Here is a 16,657-nt window from a genome sequence, read left to right as displayed (position 1 = left end):
GTAGTTATTTAGTTACCTTTCTTGTTATATCGTATCGATACCATGTTTAGCATTCATTGTAAATTATTTTCTTTCAAGAGGTTTAACATTTCTGGAATTTTCAGCGAGAGCGACGGTATTCAAACGAAAGTGTGCTCAAGAGGCTTTCTTAAGTAACTATGACTCGTGTCATGAGCAAAATTATAAGGAAGGCCATGGAATTTAGTCCAAAAAATGGTTGCAACCGATGGATTATCTTTCAAATAGACGAGGCACCTGCAGTTCTGCTTAATATGCAATTACGGTCGAACCTGTATAAAGCTTTATTACATCGCTCGCAGCGCCCGTGGGCAAGATGACACGAATCCAATCTTCTGATTGGCTACCACTCGGGATTGCCCGCATTGATCCCGCACATAAAAAAAAAAATAGAATTAGAACTCACGTTCGTAATTCTAGGATAATTTCGGCGATGGAAGCACAAAAAGTGGCAGAAGATGGTCAAAATAAAGAAAAGAGAAACGACTCTCGTGAGTTTGTTGTGCTACAAACACAGTTGGCTTTCTTTCCAGGCTCTCGAAGTAAACAAGTCATTCCTAATTCTTATTAAAGCGAATCTTTTTGCGATATAATAAATCCTTTATTAACCAAGCTTGTTCGGTCAAGATGGCTGGATATTAGCCTCGTTCTTTTTTCGCAGTTTATGGACCGAGACGAAGTCGAGGTCCATAAAAATGCAAAAACAAGAACTCGGCCAATATCCAGCCATCTTGATCTCACGCTTGGTTAATAACTCATATGTAACTCAACTCTTTAAACACTGTAATTTTCACCTCTATTAGGCCGTCACCTCTGTTAAGCTTTACTAAGTCCCAACGGTCGGTGTATATTTTCTTCTACCTGTATTAAACGGTCACTGTAAGTCGAACCACTCAAATAAATCTAAGAAAAATGTCTTCAAATTTTCAATCCCTGTTTTTCTCCCAAAATCAAACTAAGTATTTTCGATCGTGATCCTGTACATTCAGTGGTCGATTATGGCTTAAAGTGGCGTTAATTTGTTTGTTTTGTTTTTGTTTTGTTTTTTTTAATTGTAATACCCCTCATCTATGGAATCTTTACTAAGCGTTCAAATTGTATTCAGCGTCATTCCCCGTGGGTGACAGCTTAATACACGTTCGACTGTACTTCAATTTCAAAAACGGATCACAGAGCCCGTAATACAATAACAGATGAGGAGTTAGAGTACATAGCTTTGAAAGGTTCCAAATCTATCTTCAACTGCTACTAAGCATCAAGAAATGGTTAGATATTCTAGTCTTCTCGGATAGGGACGAATAAATGGAGGTCCCGTCTCCTGCAGGGTTGGGTTAGGAGACGTTAATTTCCCACACACGAGATTACTGCGGTGGGATGGGTGGGTTTAATGGGCCCGCAGTAATTGGCGCAAGCTGTTGCGGTGTCCCTGACGGTTGGCGAAGCTATTAAATTAAATTAAATTAAGCGATAATCAACGATTTTTGTTGCTACGCGTGGAGTCTACAAGGGTTGTAATGGGTTGTGTTTATCTCTATCACGAGAAAATATTTTCTTTATTTTGGAATTATGGGGGAATTGTACTTTTCAGATCGACCTTCTGGTTGACCTTAGCCCTCGAGGAATTGTATTCATTTCCTTGCCAATGACTTTGCTTTCTAACAAAGGAGTCTTAAATGTGAAAAAAAAAATATATATATATATAGAAAAAATAAATCTCAATAAATAAATAAGTAAAATCTCCCGAAGAGCCAGCGATGGAGAGTAAATCAGTTACGTGCTTCAGATTGCCTATCTCGCTGGAGAAATTATGTAAGAGGAATCGGCTTTCTGAAAGAAATTACAATCTATTTCTGTCTTCTTGTCAGGGATGTTTCACGCTGACGCTTGGGAAACCACTGTTAAAGTAAAATTGAAAATAGCTCAATCAGTTTTACCTGAAAATTCCAGTGAGACGGTTTGTTTTGCTCTAAATTGATAGCTTCCACTAGCAGATTGATCGTGAGAAACCAGAAATGTTCAGGAACGCAAAAATAACTTTTTAGAGAAGAGTGAACGTGACCAGACACAATGATCAATGAGTGATACGACCGCAGCTTAATGGTAATTAAGAATTGTCATCGTCATCCGCCCTTTCAGAGCTCTTGCTCCCTCGCATAAACAGTTGACAACATAAATGAAGACACTAGTATAGACTTTAAGGGATTAGCGTTTTAGCTCAACGATACAATCACAACAATGAATTCAAGGAAGGAAAAGTCTTAAATTGACAATCGTAACTCAAAGTGGTAGAAATGTGATTTTTGCTATTGTCTTTGACCGGGCTCTTTTTCACATCTATATCCATGCCAGAGTCCTTTAATAAAGGTAATGTAGTTTAGAATCAGTTGTTTACCTTCATTGTTAGTATCGGTGTACCATTGTTTTGCTAGTTATTTGTTTTGCGAATAGATCAGTTTCTGTGGTCATGCAGAGAGTCATTTTAACTTTTAAAAAAATTTCAGTCGACCACAAAAGCTTTTCTTAACCCTTGGCACCTCGTCATTCCGACACGTAATGAGTCAGTGAGAAACTCAGACAAGAGCCGAACAATGCGTTCGCCACTGCTATAAATTAAGGTCCCATTCACACTGTCTAGGAGGTTTCCCTTTGCAGGGAGATGGAAAATGAAACCAGTTTTCGACTTGACACGTTCCTTGGTTCAAATGCTGAACGACGAAATTTGTGTAAGGATGTACGAACGTTTGCAGTTTAGTGGCTCAAGGGTACTTGTCGAGAAACTGGAAAAAGATTTATACTGAAATTCTACCCCATCAGTGTTCTCAGATGAAAGGGTCGATGGCTTAATCTTTGCCCTATTTATAACAATCAAGAGTCGTTTGATCAGTGTACCTTCTAAAGAAGAGCTTCCAAGTCTAAATGCAAGCAATATAGCAATCGGGAAGTTTCCCTTAGGGTTGTGTTTTATAGAATAAGAAAGATGGTCAGTTCATGTGTACATTGCTTTTTGTAGCTCCGTGGTAGAGCCCCGAAGGTATGAGGTTCGAATCCTCTTGTAAGACTTAGATTTTCTTTCTTCTTTTGCTGGTGAAAAGACGAAGTACATCCTTTTCTTTTCGACGATATCATTTCATATCCTTTAAGACATGAAGGGGGGACTTAAAAAAGGATCATGTGTTGACGCGTTTGCAAGGCAATCAAATTCGTTGCAAATTTCTACCTTAGAAGGAGAAAATGGTTAGCATCTTGGAATATCATGGTTTGCTATAAGATTTATTCAGATCCATAATCGTTCAAGTAAAATGAACTCGTGGACATTTCTGCCTTGATTTGGTTCTTTGAAATACAACATAGCGTGACATTTGGAAGTTTGCACATTGTTTACGTCTGGGCAAGTGTTGAAGCCACTCAAAATAAGAATAGGGAAGCAGGTCAATGGTCATTATCTTTGGCGCCTAAATGGATGAGTATTCTTGTCCTATAAGTATAGCATTGATGCGAACTTCGAACGGCTTCACACGCTAAGTGCATTGCACACAAGCTTGGCACGCGTGAACGTATACATAACACTGGTGTCTTTTAAAATGTGGGTACTCTTGTAAGATTGAAACCAGACCAAAAGGATGGAGACTATTTCCATGGAGAGACTTCAAGGATACCTATTACTTTCTTGGAGCGTCTATTAAGATGTGTTTACCCTCAGGGCATGGAGCACGAACTCCTCAATAAAACCTTTGTTTTCGTAATAATTTCTTTATCAAAAAACTTACCGGAATAAGACTTGTGCAGTCCCTTAATGTCTTCAATTGCTGACAATTAACCACGGAACCAACTCTCTAAATTATACCCTAACTTAAGTTGCAGTTTTTTTTTTGTTGTTGTTGTTGTTGTTGTTTTTGTTGTTGTTGTTGTTGTGGATGCTAGGAAAGAAACTGAAAACCTTAAAGAGTTTTTCTTCACCAAAAATATAACACGTTAACGGACCAATAGCAGATATGGAAAGCCCCTTCACCTTAATCAATGCTATTTTGTTTCTTGTTGAAATTTCTCAGTCTTTTGACCCTCAAAAGTTCTTCAATAAGGAGAGGATAAAGGGCAACGTTCAAATGCGCAGGAATGTAGTGGCTATAGTACAAAGCATCTTTTTGTCTATTCCTCTATAGTTCGGCGTCGCACTCCTTACTGCCTGTTCTATTTGGTGCTTTTACAGAGGCCAGGACATAAAATATAATAACGTTGTCATTGTTTTTCGGTTTGTTAGCCTTGGATTCCGCGATACAAGGTTATAAAGCAAGGCACGATGTTGAGTAGGAGCAGACTCGAGAGGTGCGAACTGGATTTGGGGTGGAACATTCGAAATATGACGAATACACATTTTGTAAAACAGATTAAGGACTGCATGGAGGCGTTACCGATATCCTTCCCGTGAGAAAAAGCTCGGAAGGAAAACTCTCGCAATACCAGGGGGGATTACCACGCGTTAATGGTATCTGTCTGCAAACTGAGTTCAACCACTGCCAATCATTATTAAGATTGCATCGCTAACTCGAAAGCAGAAGATATACCCTATAGAAAATAAGCCTATTACTTTTTAGTCAAGTTAAGGTTTTTTGATCGGTTCATGTTAATTTTTAAGAAAAGCGAGATATTCCTTTCTTTTTCAGGCACGAAAATTATTTTTATTGGAAATTGGATTAAAACTGGACATGTCAAGTATGAGATGTGTCTCTGGTAATCATTTCATTTGCGACGACAGATGAGAAAATAGTTACATTTACATCTTGGTGCCTCGGTGTTTGATAAAAAAAAGTGAGTCACTGATAATTGGTGTATCCATTTATATAATTCTGATTAAGCACTTGTTTGTAATCTCCGGATTCTTAAATGGTAAGCATGTAGATCCTAAGCGAAAACGTAGACTGTTTCAATGAATTTAATAAGTGCAAATGATCTCGTAAGAATTCGCAACGTTTCAGGAATTTCTTTATTTTATGAAAATTGATGATACTAATAATTTATGATAGCACATGATTTAAGCTTCTTTGGACAGGTAATAAAGAGAGGATTTGCCTCCCGCCAAACTTATCTTACACACCCTGTCCAAGGTCAGGTTATCAAGTGGAAAGTTACAGAATTCCGCAAGCCTGTGGAATTTTTAGAAAGGGTCAGTTTAAATAGTAAGTCTAGAAAATTATCGGTGGACTTCAGTGTAAGGGCACGCGCATTCTTATGTAATCGTTTTACGCTGAGCTGCTCTTGAACCTCACCATCTAGATTTTCCATTTCCAGCCAAAATTATAGAGTCACATAATGAGTCTCTCGGTTGTTGTTTGGTGTGTGTGTGTGTGTGTTGTTGCTGTTGTTGTGTTTTTGTTTTACGACGTAAAGCTACCTTAATCTTGAAGGACACTGTAAAATGTCAAAAAAAAAAGGTATGACAAGCACTCATGAAGCAATAAGTAACCGTTGTCGCAAGGAATGGAAAAGATCAAAAGTAATTCAAACTGACGATCATGATGACCTTCAGATTCCGTTATCACTAAAAAATAATCTCTTTTTTTTGGTATAAAAAGCTGGAAACGCTTTTTAACTGAAATAACTTGGTAGGATTTCGTCCAGCGTGAGCCATGAATGTTGTAATTCCTTTCATGAACTTGACCAGCATTGAATATGATTCAGTAAATATTTCCACATTTTTCTAAACCTTAACATAGTAATAAGCCTATGGAATCCAATCTACGCTTTGCTCTAACGTAATCACATGACCCTGGACAGTGTCCCATGACTATCACTGTACTTTCCCTTCCTGAATCTCTACTCACGCAAGCACACACACAAACTTCATAAAGAACTTTGTTTTTCTTTTAAGGGGGTTGACAATGACATTCATTTCTTCCTGTCAGTGCGTCTCTTTATTGTCAAGAGAAAGTGCCTTTGCTTTGTGTAAACCAATCGTTGCATTAAATTAGGACATATCAACTTATGATATCAATCCCGTGCGCTTGAGAGGCGAACTCGCCGCAATATTCAACTCCATCCTCTCTTTAGAAATATTATTTCCAGGATCACCTGATTATTAATCACGCACCAGTCGATAAGAAGTCCTTCCTCCCTGACTGCATATTTTCAATTATGTTTACAAGAGAAAATAATGGTTTCACTATTTTCTCGTGACTTTGTAGCCATGCAAAACTATAGCGCGTTGGATAACCAGTAAGATACCTTAGTGGAAAACCTCTGCAAAGCTGACTGTGAGATCACCAATGATAGCGTGATGCGAGTTTTAACTTGATCACGAAAGAGACGTCGTCGAGAAGAAAATTGTTATGGAAGGAATGCCAAGTAACACGAAAAATTACACCAATTACCGTAAATGCAATTGAATTTGGCATCGCTCCTAAAATAAAGGTTTTCAAGCAGGTGTTTTTCAGTTATCGTATGTCTCAGTTAGCTTTCTGCATCCCAGTCCAGCAGAACATGGCTGCGTTAAAGGTTGGAGTTTGGACTGACTGATCATTCAAAAACTATTCGTTGTTTTATTATGAAAAGCTTGATATCTGCACCGTATGCCGATCATTTATTTTTATTACATCGACTTTCCAGGGGACAAAACCAACTATTTCCGGCAGTATACGGGGATGTTGTCGCTCTCAGAAGTCACGAGCCGAATATTGGTCGAAAACAACAGTAACTACAATCTCAGCGAAAATAGAAGCTAACCACATACATGTATTTGGGGTGAGAGGTTAGCCTTAACAATTATGCATCATGCTTCTGATTCATCCTAAATTAAGTTAAATAGCAGTCAAATACTTAAAAGAATCACCTACCTTTCCTTGCACTATCCCTGGTTAATTTACGTCTAGTCCCCTACAACAAGGAGTCCTTCACTCGTTAGACATGTCGAGCGCACAACTAAACATTGTTTGCGTGACTTTCTCAAACTCCTTCTGTAGGTGATATATTTCTTACCAATTCAGGGAATCTAAATTAAAACCAATTAGTTGTGGACTGATAGGCCTATTGAGCAACGGAAATAATTAAAATTAAAACCTCAAGATATTTGCATACATTGGCACACAATCCTGATAATTTGACCACGGTGGTAGATTATCTTTCTCCTTTTAGCTTACAAAACATCTTCAACATCCATCATCTTGGTACTAGACCCACTGATCACGATTCATCTGTTTTCATCTTTACCAATTTTTAACTCTAACAATTGGTAAAACAAGAACCGACAAAATTTTTTAAGCCTCTTAGCAAAGTGTTAATTACCGATTTCCTAACCTAGTCAATTAATTTTCGAATTAAAACGTTTGAACTGTGATCACTTATGCAATTTCTTGAAAGACCTTTCTTCTGTTGTAGATTCAGTTACTAGAACGTCACGTTCTGCCAAAAAATAAAAATGATATCATCTTAATTTGATTCTGGCATTTCTCCCCCTAAAATGCGGGCATTTTCTTTTTGCGTGCTACAACTTCCTTGCGTTCCACTGATTGAACTCGTTTAAAAATAGTCCAAATATCCCGCGTGGTGAAGCCGGCAACGGCGGAACGCTTTGCATTCTTTCATTTCGCCCTGAATAAACGATTCAATCTGTTTCATCGTCTGCTTTGCAATTAAAGGTAATTAACCGGTATAGTTTCTAAGATGTGTAATTTCGTTCTACAACAACAGACTTTAAATCACTCATCTCTGTGGAAAGCGGCCTAAATTCTCTTCTCTCAAGGTTTCCTTGTTTTTGTTTTCTTGGTTCTGCTACTGTCTGTTTGGTGTTTTGTTATTTTACCACAGTTATATTTTGTGGTCGTTTACAATTGGCGTCAATCATCTTAGTATTTACCCATCCTCAAAGTTCTTATTAGTGTATCATTCTCTTTTTGGTGTTTTTCTATCTTACCAAACTAGTAGAGATTATTCCATAGAAAGGGCGCACTAACGATTTTTAATTAATCACGAGTTGTGGTGCATTAAAAAAAAACCAAAACGAGTGAGCGTAGCGAACGAGTGAGTTTTTTGATGCATCGCAACGAGTGAATAAAAGTCGTTCAAGCACGTTCCACGGTTTGAACTTTTTATTTTATACATGCTGACATTTTTTCTTACTGACTGACACATTTGAAAGATTGAGAAATACATTGCTCGTTCAATCAGATACGATAGTGCAAATCTCACTATGTGTGAAATAACTTTGTTTTCGTCATCTGCTATACATTCTGCAATCTCCCTGGAGGCCTATTTAGTGTTTGTCTACCAAAGCTTATTACTATTTTGGGGTTTTTCTCTATTCCATGACAATTTTTCCATGACAATCAAAACCCACAAAATTGCCGAGAGCTTTACATCAATTTTCATTCTCGTCTGCTAAACGTATCTTTTGGTTTTAGATCGGAGAACTGGCTGCTAAATCAAACACCGTTGAAAAGTTGACATTCTCTCTTCTCGTCAACTGTGTATCTGTTTTCAAGATGTTTTCCCCGAGTGGTCACTCTCAGACTCCCGGATATGAAAGGGTTAAGTTGAAAACGAAAAGAGTTCATAACACTATATTATAATGACGAAGGCATTGCCTGATTCTTTACTTTCACCCACCAAAACTTTCGTGGCAAAAAAGGAAAAATAAGGGGACAAACAGAATGAAGTTATGTTTTTTTCCTCAGATTCCTTCTGGGAAGTTAAACTACTTTCGAACGTTAGCCTTATAAAATTCAATTTCAACAACTTAAACAATTTTTTTTCACTCCCAAAAAACAAGTTTCTTGAGATAGCACATAATAGTTTGTTTAACAATTACATAATAGTTTGTTTAACAATTGCATATGTATACTGCGGTTACACTAAACTTGAGAAAGTCTTAAGCACCAAGCTTTTGGGAGTTTATCTGGATCAGGAACTAACATGGCAAGAACACATAACGAATCTGTTGTCATCGTGTTACGATGCTTTAGCAGTACTACGGAAACTAAAAAACTTCGCACCATACCACATAAGAAAACGACTGGTGGAAAGTCTCTCTAAACTGGATTATTGTAACGTTGTGTTTAGTCCTCTCCCAGAGTACCAGACAAAACGCCTTCAAAGAGTGCAGAACACGTGTGCGAGTTTTGTGTTAACTAAATTTGTTGGACTCCAGGATGTTAGAAAGCTAGGTTGGCTCACAATCAAAGAGCGTTTAGAATTTAATATAGCTAAGCTAGCGCACAAGTCATTATACAATGAGGACTTTCCACTAAAACTCAAGCAACACGTCGTAAATAGATATTGTCTTAGGTCGTTAGCTGCACCAAAATTAGAACTTGCCAACAAAATTGAGAAGAACACTCTACAAGATCAAGCTGCAGAAGCTTTTAATAAGCTTCCTGCGGAGCTAAGGAATTGCAGTGACCATACACTTTTTTGTATAAATCTTAAGAGACACTTACTGACATGCAATGGATGATCTAGTATAGTTTTTATTATTCACTATTTTATCAATTTTAATTTATTGTAAGTATTATGTATATAGTTAGTTTTTATATTAGTAGCGAAGAGCCACTATGTGAAAGTATACTAATAAAGGTCATCATTATTATGCAGTATACACGTTTGGATGCTAGTGAACTAAGCAAGATAGGGCGAAAATTCGTAGCCTATCTGCAGGACAGGACTGTTAACTATAGTAATATCCAATATTACTTAAATATAAATGATCAATATAAAACGATAAAAGTGTCAATTGGCCCAATACTAAGATGTTTCTTTTTTTTTTTTTTTTAATGTTCATGATTTACTGTTCGGCTCTTGAAATATCCTTAACTTAAAATGTTCATAAAATACTGTTCATAAAAACCAAATCATAATGTCCTTAAAATTCTCACGATGTAACCAGTTTAAATGTTCTTGCAATGTTGAGAGTGCTACTTAATACAGCTTTCTGCATTCTCAGCAATATTTCTTTGTATCTTGTACCAAAGAAGCCCTTCATTTCAGTTTCCATAGCTTTAGACCATCCTCCAAGTACATCTATAATGACGTTTACTTGTGAGATCTTGTATCCTGGGTGTTGTTTTGTTAGCTCAAGTCTAAGTGCTCCATACTTCTTGGTCTTTTCTTTGTCTTTCTTGACTCTGTTGTTGATCCAAGGGTAGCTCATTTCCACCATAAGTACCTTCTTGTTTTTGTGGTCGATGAAACGTGCATCCACACTATTAGATCGTACATATGTATGATCAGCATATACTGGTACATCCCAGTATGCCTCAGCATCAGGTGACTTATAAAGAGGTTTCGGCTTCACACCTGAGAACCATGGCGGAGTACTATCAGCGAGCTCTAGGTCTTTGAGCATCTCAAAAAAGAACACTTTCAAAGCAAAATTGTGCCTTTCTAAGTACTTGGACTGAGCTAATGATGGACATCCAGCAAGTACATGTGCCATGCTCTCAGGACCTTCGCCACACATTCTACATTTGACATCGTTCTTGTCCGTTCTTGTAGGCCATGTAGACCTTTGTTGGTGTGAGCTGTTCGTACAGTTCCATGATGCCAGCGATACAGTGGGTAGGAGCACATTGCCATTTATTGAGCCATGCAAAACAATTTTCCAGGCTCAGTTGATCATCTTGCCATCTTGCTTTTAAAAGACTTCCTTGCCACTGTTGATCTTCGAATTTTTTGACTAGTTTTTCATTTACAACTTTATTTATATGCTTCTTGATGTGCAGATCTTTGGTAGCTATCTCTGGTTCGTCTGTTGGGCTACATGATGGTTCAGTGGTATTCAAGTTCAGAGTTGTGTCCAGTTCTTGTGCAGACTTCTTCGAGTCAGTGATAAGAGAGGAGAATCCCTTCACTATAGCACATTCTTCAAACTGTTGCACAGATTTCATCTTGGGGTCTAGACTTTCATAAAGTTTAACTGCTGCTTTGATCTTGATCAGCTTATACTCTTGCTCAATGGCTCGTAGTCCTCGTCCTCCTTTCTCCCTAGGTAGATATAGCACCGCTATGGAGCTAAGTGGTTGACACCCTCCATTTTCGCAGATGGTCTTTCTTGTTTGTCTGTCGATGTCACGCAACTCAGCAAGCGGCCAATGCTGGGTCCACATGGGTATGTGAGTGCTAGAAGTGCAAACTGGTTTGTAGCAAGGGCGCGGTTAAAATCAGATAGTGGGCTCGTCCAGATCACGGATAGTCTTCTGAAATAGACCTTTGCAGCCTCTGTGAGTGCTTGCTTCTCGTCTTGCATAACTGATTCTTTAATCCCCAGAAACTTGTAGTTGGATCCTGACTCGAGATTCTTGACCACTGTCGTCTCGTTGAGTTTGACGTCTTTGGCGTCTTCGACTTGTTTACCTCTACGCACATGAATAACGCTACACTTTTTTGAGTTCCAGTGAAGTCCCATATCTTGCATTGCAGTGCAGGTTGATCGAAGTACCTGATTTAGTTTAGTTTCAGAGGCAGCAAACACTTTCATATCGTCTACATAAAGTAAGTTTGTTATTCTAGTTGATAAAGGCTTAGACAGTCTGTATCCCTCTGTAGCATTCAATATCCACGCAACAGGGTTAAGGCACAGTTTGAAAAGGCGTGGACATAGGGCGTCGCCCTGAGGCAGTCCCTTGTGAAATCTGATGGTGGTAGACTTTTCGCTTCCTTGCTTTGTAGTCGCTACGATCTTGGTATTCCAGCTTGCGCTCAGGTGTTTTATCACTTTACCAATCCAGGCGGGTACCCTGTGTACTTCCATCATCTCAATCAACCAGTTATGATCAACAGAATCATACGCTTTCCGAACATCAACCCATGCCATGCTTAAACTGCGTTTACCTCGATGTCAGTCCTGAGTGACCATCCTATCAATCATAAGATTGTCAGTCGTTCCACTACAGCCAGACTTCGCTCCCCTCTGTTCGCCTTCCATAAGGTCATAGTCATTCAGGTGTTTATCCAACGGGGTCTGGAGGCATGAGGTAAACCACTTATAGATGTTATTCAGACAGGTTATGGGTCTTTGGTTTTCTCTTGAAAAGTCTCCTGGTTTAGGTATTAAGCGTGTTTTACCCTCCGAGAACCATAGTGGAAAGTCTTCGTTGTATTTAGAGATGAATTCAAATGGACGGGTAACCCCTTCATGTAGTGAACTAGCGCGCTTCCACCATTATTATTATATTGTGAAGTGGGTATGAAAAGGAAAGTTGTCGCAGGTTATGATGTAGAAGAAAGCGGCTCACCCTAGTTAGAGGGTCTGGATGGGGTTAACTGACAACTGACAAATGGCAAAAATTTTAACTGACAAATGAAAAATCGCTGAAAAACTAACTGACAACTGACATTTGTGATGTGCTTTTAGTGACAACTAACAAAAGCTCGGATCGCCCTAAATATCCTAAATAAAAATTTATTTTGTTCAATGAAAGTACATTTTCCATTACATATCAGTAGAAGTACGCCAGAGTGTCCTATTTCGTTAATAATTACCGCATGTGCCATCCACATCAAGGTCATGTGTCACATATCAGTTATATGATCTTTGATACCCAATTCGATCGTCAACTTACACGAAGGCCGTGAATACTGGTATTTTAAGAGCTGTTGTAAGCTTTTATCGAACTGAGTCGGAAACGGCATTTGAGCGTCACAGAAGCCGCATTCCTATCAAAGATGTTAAAACCGTCTTGGCGCTGAAAAAGCACCTCCCTTCGTTCCTCGGTCTAAAGGAGTTGTCTGGTAAATATGGCCTCGGAGATTTTGATGTGAAACTTTATCACATGGCTCCGAAATCAGGCGGCAAGAGCGATAATTTTGCGTTAACTACGGACTAGCAATGGAATAAACCGCCGCCTGGTTAGCTCAATTGGGAGAGCGCCGGACTGCTGTGCGGGAGGTCGAGAGTTCAATACCGGCCGGACCAACACTCAGGGTCTTAAAATTAACTGAGAAGAATATGCTTCCTTTCTTTAACATCAAGAAATGGTTAGATATTCTAGTCTTCTCGGATAGGGACGAATAAATGGAGGTCCCGTCTCCTGCAGGGTTGGGGTAGGACGTTAATTTCCCACGCACGAGATTACTGTGATGGATGTCCTCCCTGGGGTGGGTTGGGTGGGTAGTTACAGGGCCGTTCTGAAAACCACTTCTGTGAGAACGCACCCTGTCTAAAGATTATTATCTATCTATCTATCTATCTAATTTGGAGCTTCCGACCATGCTGGCTGGAACAGGAAGCGGATTAAACAGTATGTATTGGAGGGGTTTGGTATTTGGTGTCAGTGGTATAAATATATCAGTTAGTAGCCTTCTCTTTATTGTAAAACGCCCATTAAATGCCGACTTATAAGCGCCGTCAGAATTTTCTCATTCTTGCATTTATCTAGATTATGTTTTATGTAGATTATAATGACATAGCTAAAGTGACTATGAAAAGTTAAATCTTATAGAGTCGTAGTGATGCGACTGAATTGTCCTATTTCATGATGTTTGTCTGCTGGGCATATTCTGGTTTCGTGTGATTTTGAGAGGTTCTTAGCCGGCTCGAATTACATTGTGCAACACTTCTCACGCACATCATGGCTTCACAGTAATAATCGCAGAGATATACTATTTTGTTCTTATCACCTTCTTGATATCTTAAGTGATGAATTCGGAAACTCGAAGCTTGTCCAGGCTCGCCCTTCTTTAGAAAAGCCAACTTCAATCTGTGCTGCAAGTGAAAACATTCTGTAGTGTGCAGACGATGCCCAGAGAGGAATTATACAAGTGACATTACACTACAATGGAGTTGGCATTGCTGGTACCGGAGTTAGACTCGTGACCTACCCGACTGGCATTTTGAACATCATATCTATGGAAGTTCTCAAACAAAGAGCTTACTTTGCAGCTGTCGGTCTAGACGGTGGCCTTTACTTTTGCGACCTTTCACACTTTGAAGTTGACCAACTTCTAAAGAACAACTCGGAGTCTTGTAGAGAAATCAAAAGACTTTGCGAATTTGAAGACGGCTAGGGTTCACTGACTCGGGGGATCGAAATGTAAAGTTCTTCAGTCCTTCTGAGAAAAACGTTAAAACCTTGATGGGCTTTGGTCAGGAAGGAGCAAGTGAAGGAACGAATGAAAAGTGTTCTTTTACGCAAGTTCATGGCATCTGATCTATGGAGAAGACTCTATTCATAACGGATGTGGCTACAGGTTGCATTAGACTAGCGTCGGGACTCAGTGGTACTGTGTCGTAATGTGTCGTTGTTAGAAGTCTTAGAAGTGGAACTGCGTCGTTCTTGGAAGTCTCTATGACAGTTTTGGAATCGGAGCCCAAAGCATAGAGAACGCATAATTGTCTCTTCAAAATGCCGTAGACAAAGTATCAGATGTAAATGACAACATCACAAAACCGTTTCTGAGGTGAAACAAGGGCACAGTTTAAAGGAAACCACAGCAACCAACGGCACCGAAGGAACCGTGTGTCTCATAAAACTCGAGTCTCACTTAAACTTCTCGAAGAAGGAATGCGCCGCCTGCATAACAGCATAGCTTCAATTAACAACGACTATCTCCAAGATATTGGAATTAGGCACATTACTCACAACAGTTTCGGAGAATCTACTTGCAGTTTCACATTTTAAGCACGAGACCTTCACCGCATTACAGTATTCCCAAGACTCTGGACTAATTACCAAGGAGTCGTTGAAGAGAGTAACGAAATGGGCAGCCAAGTATTGTACTCATGAAAAATCCTACCATCCTATCCCTCAGACCAGCACGGAGTTTGCAAATGTTAACTTTATGCGACCTCTACCTTCAGCAGAGATCGACCCCGAGATTGAAAATGCTATGAAAGAATTTGTGGAAAAGTATCGTCCTCTAAGGCAAAGGACAGTTCGGGAGAAAACTACCAAGGACAAGGCAGGGGCTTTACCACCGGCCGTCTACACGAAGCAACAAGATTCCACCAAAGTGGACTTGTTGGCGGGACTAGGTAACGATTTTAATTCGGGAGATCAGTGTAAGGTTCAGCAGCGACGAAGGAACTGTTCAAGCTACTTCAAAAGGTTGGAATGTTGACGACTGTCTCGTTGAAGTGGCAGTTGCTGAGGTGCGAACACACGTAGACAAATATGACTCGGACTCAGAAAATGACTTTTCTCACCAAGAGGATGAAGATATTACCCCAATTACGGTTTCTAGATCTGGGCGGCCAGTTCGCGCTTATTTTCGCCTGGATTTCAAAGGCACGTTTTCTCTAATAACCTAGTTGAAAAGTAGACAAAATCACGTTCCTTTCTGATCATTTCATCGGAGCTAACCGTAATCGAAGCTTTTTAGAACAAAACATAAATCAAATATATTGTGCTAGAAGACTTTTCACAAGTTTGTTTTCTTTCTGATGATCTTCTTTCCAACGTTTTGACCCGTTAAGTGGTTACAAAGGAATGTTGCGCACGGAAAAACAGAAGTTTGTCTTCAGAAGAGTTGTAACTGACGAAACAATGACTAAAATTTATTTGAAATATTTTATTTCATTCCAGAACTGAGAAAAAGCAGTTCTTATTGTATCAGTTTTCGACTTAATTTTCAAGATTACGCGGTTATATGTGTGTTAATATGCGCTTTTTATGTTTGTGTTCAGAAGAATCGTATCTGACTTAAACAGTGACTGAAAGTCATTTGAAAGATCTTATTTTATTCCAGAACTAAGAAAAAGCATTTCTTATTGTATCAGTTTTCGACTAAATTTTCGAGTTTACGCTTTATGTGCTTTTCAGCCAAAATTATAGGGTCGGAAAGTAGTAATTAACTTGCCAAGTTAATCATTAACAGTCATTTAACTGACAACTGACAAATGGCCGAAAATTTAACTGACAACTGATAAATGGCCGAAATTTTAACTGACAACTGACATTCGTACCCCCCCATCCAGACCCTCCTAGTTATGAAAGAATTCGGACGCAATGTGTATGGCTCTGTCATCCGGCGGAGCTCTGTTTCATAAACAACCTGACATCTTAACAAAAGTACTATTTTAATGTCAGTTTAAGACAAAACTTAACGTAAGGGGCTGCAGGCTACTTTTAAACGTGCTTACGCCACCATATTTATAACGATGTTGCTGGACTACAATATATTCGACGGATTGCGAACCTTTTAGTTCGAACTTTAGGTCAGTTCTATGTTTAGTTTAGTTTATTTAGCTTCGCCAACCGGTAGGGACACCGCAACAGCTTGCGCCAATTACTGCGGGCCCAGAAAACCCACCCATCCCACCCCAGGGAGGACATCCATCACAAAGTAATCTCATGCGTGGGAAATTAACGTCTCCTATCCCCAACCATGCAGGAGACGGGACCTCCATTTATTCGTCCCTATCCGAGAAGACTAGAATATCTAACCATTTCTTGATGTTATAGAAAGGTAGCAAATTCTTCTCAGTTATTTTAAGACCTTGAGTTGGTCCGGCCGGGACTCGAACCCTCGACCTCCCGCTCAACAGTCCAGCGCACTATTCATTGGGCTAACTGGGCGGCAGTTCTATGTTGGTTGGGTCCTAGATCGCTTCTGTCTTACACCCAAAGTCTTAGTAAAGATTTGGCCCCGCAAAGTTTAAAAAGGCAATTTACGGTTCAGACCGTAATTCCTAGACTGTTACACACCAAGTGATGAG

General features: G+C 39.3%; 1 pseudogene; it reads right to left on the bottom strand.

The window, feature by feature from the left end:
- Positions 1–9,171: 9,171 nt before the first annotated feature.
- Positions 9,172–11,108, bottom strand: LOC148720527 (uncharacterized; annotated as a pseudogene).
- Positions 11,109–16,657: the final 5,549 nt, after the last annotated feature.

Source organism: Stylophora pistillata, chromosome 11 (assembly GCF_964205215.1).
Source record: "Stylophora pistillata chromosome 11, jaStyPist1.2, whole genome shotgun sequence".
Taxonomy (NCBI): Eukaryota; Metazoa; Cnidaria; class Anthozoa; order Scleractinia; family Pocilloporidae; genus Stylophora; species Stylophora pistillata.
Note: the sequence above shows the minus strand (reverse complement) of the source record. Positions and strands in the feature narration are given on the sequence as shown.